This window comes from Portunus trituberculatus, chromosome 33, assembly GCF_017591435.1.
Source record: "Portunus trituberculatus isolate SZX2019 chromosome 33, ASM1759143v1, whole genome shotgun sequence".
Lineage (NCBI taxonomy): Eukaryota > Metazoa > Arthropoda > Malacostraca > Decapoda > Portunidae > Portunus > Portunus trituberculatus.
In genome coordinates this window covers 16,370,809-16,373,765 of record NC_059287.1, presented here as the reverse complement: position 1 = coordinate 16,373,765, position 2,957 = coordinate 16,370,809, and the positions used below count along the sequence as shown (strand labels likewise).

At 42.5% G+C, this 2,957-nt stretch overlaps 1 non-coding gene across 1 annotated transcript; it reads left to right on the top strand.

The window, feature by feature from the left end:
- The first annotated feature begins 2,381 nt into the window (after positions 1 to 2,381).
- Trnav-uac lies at positions 2,382 to 2,455 on the top strand. The gene has a single exon. It is a non-coding gene; the product is annotated as a tRNA-Val (tRNA).
- The last annotated feature ends 502 nt before the right edge of the window (positions 2,456 to 2,957 follow it).

Below are 2,957 nucleotides of genomic sequence, written 5' to 3'. Positions count from 1 at the left end.
TTCTTTATCTTTTCTTTCTTCCTCTTCCATCTTCTCCTTTACTTTTCCTTATCTTCCTTCTTTCCTCCTTTTCCACCACCTCCTTTTTATCCTGCCACATCTTCCTCCTCCTTTTCTTCTTTTCCACCTCTTCCTCCTTTATTCTTCGTCATCTCCTTCCTCCTTTCTTTCTTCTCAATTTTCTCTGTATTCTCTTGTGTTCTTTCTTCTTCCTCCTCCTCTAGTTTTTTCTCTTCACCTTCAGTTGATCTTCCTCCTCCTTTCCTTCCTCTTCTCCGTTCCCATTTTTCTCTTCCTTCATTTCCTCTTCTTCCTTCATCTCTTCTTTCTACCCCACTTCTTCCTCCTCCTTTTCTTCTTCCTCCTTCTCAGTTTATCTTCCTCCTTTGCTTTTCCTTTCTCTCCGTTCCTCCTCTTGCTCCTCATTTCCTTCATCCTTCACCTTGAGTTAATCGTTCTCCTTCCCTTTCCCTTCCTCCTGCTCCTCCTCCTCCTCCTCCTCGTAATCCTCCTAAGCCAGCCGCCTGTCTTAAAACGTCGTTAGTTCTGCATAAGGCACTAAAATTTCTGGAGATTTTTCCTGAAGGGGTGGCAGAAGGGATTTGTTTGGGTTGTGGCAAGCTCTGAGAAGGTGGCTGAGGGGAAGAAGGAAGGAGGACCTGATGGAAGGGGAAAATGGGACTAATGGCCTGGTGGTTGTAGTGGTGATGGTGGTGGTGGTGGTCGTGGCAGTGGATTTGTTTGTGTATGCAAGGAAGGAGGTCGTTATTTAAAGGGAAGGGATACTGATGGGTCGTGGTGGTGGTGGTAGTTGTGGCAGTAGTGGTAGTAGAGTTGTTTTTCTATAAAGGAAAGTAATTAACCTCTTCAGTATTGGAACGCAATTCTACTTTGAGTTTTGGATGTGATTAGACGATTTTATTGACATTAGGAAGGTCTATGGAGGTCAGAGGATTAATGGCCACAGTCTTCACTATTTTAATCCTTACATGAGGTTCTGAAGCTGTATAAAATTACCAAAGAGTAAGCAGAATGAATAGGAAAAGGCGCCATGATACTTAAAGAATTAAATGCTATATAAAAAAATAAATAATAATAGTCTTCTAATCTGACCATTTTTTTTTTTTTTTTTTTGTCCTTGAGGAAAAGCGCCAGAAATAGTGATCATAGTGAGAAAGGCTGCCTGTTAATGAGTTCTAAAAGTCTCGTGGGGAAAATAGAAACGCTTAAAGTAGTGATAACATTCCTGGTCATTCTAAATTCAGAAGAAAATCGCTAGAAACAGTGACAATAGCAGTAATAATCCTAAATTTTCCTGATACAGTCTCATCAAAAGAAATAAGAAGCTCAAAATAAAGCAACGTTGAAGGAACAATGTAAAACTATAGCGATAATAGTCCCAGTGATAGTAAGTCTTTGGTGTGCTTAGTCTCCCTTCTAGACGTGACAGTTGGTGGGTTTTGAGGTGATGAGGTGAACCCAGTGGAGTCAAGCGGCCGTCTCCTCGCCTGGTGGCCGCGCCCGTGCCTGCCTGGAGAGAGTGAAGCATATTGAGCGTGTCGATGTTTTCCTGCAAAAATATTCGTAATGGAAAATAACACGAGGAACGCGAGGAAAAATTGTTGGAATATACGAGTAGGAAAAATGTGTTGAAATGTGACTGGGGAGGTAGAAAAAAAATAATACAATGTTGCCAACTCAGCTGGTAATGACGAACACACCGGAAGGCCAAATTATGCAATAAATTTTGCCATGTCATTAAAATTCTATTTATTTGAGAAACGATCTGAAACGTAAAATTTATGGAAAATACGTGTCTAATTTAGGGATGAATTATAGCATTTTGATGGCGACTGTTCCCCCATCCAGGCATTACATTACAATACGTAAATAGCCATGCAGTAATCCATATGCCATTGACAGGGGAAAAAAGGGGAAAAAACATAGGGATCCTCTATGAATACTTTATGAATTACCACAAAAGCCAGCCACCATTGCACTAGTATGGTAAAAAGCGTTAAAGAGACGGTACTCTACAAAGCACCGTCCTTTAATCAACACTACCTTGTACCTTTTGTTACACACACACACACACACACACACACACACACACACACACACACACACACACACACACACACACACACACACACACACACACACACACACATCCTGTTATTATTTTTTCTAATTCTTTTTATCTTTGTTTTTGTTCCCGAAACGACGAAGGAAGAACCGTGAAAAGGCCTCATCATATTAGATTATTCTGAGTACAATGGGAGGGAAGGAGGTGGGAAAAAATTAGGAGGAGGAGGAGGAGGAGAAATAGGCACTACACGCAATCTAAACACACACACACACACACACACACACACACACACGGCCCGGTAGCTCAGTGGTTAGAGCGCTGGCTTTACAAGCCAGAGGACCGGGGTTCGATTCCCCGGCCGGGTGGAGATATTTGGGTGTGTCTCCTTTCACGTGTAGCCTCTGTTCACCTAGCAGTGAGTAGGTACGGGATGTAAATCGAGTAGTTGTGACTTTGTTGTCCCGGTGTGTGGTGTGTGCCTGGTCTCAGGCCTATCCGAAGATCGGAAATAATGAGCTCTGAGCTCATTCCGTAGGGTAACATCTGGCTGTCTCGTCAGAGACTGCACCAGATCAAACAGTGTACACACACACACACACACACACACACACACACACACAAAGAAAAAACAAGGCAAGGTGGAGTTATTAAATTAATCCTGTAAATGACTCAGAGTTTATGATGACAGTAAAGCGTAATGAGTGACTCGTGGTGAGTGGTGAGTAATGTGTGGTGAATTCCTTGGCCCAGCAGTGAGTAATTTTGAGTAATTGGCCTGGTGTTGTAATTGGCTTGTTAGTGGTTGTTTACCTGTCCTTGCTTACCTGTGTGTTGTGAAGGGAAGCTCGAGGATCATAGCTAGTCTTTC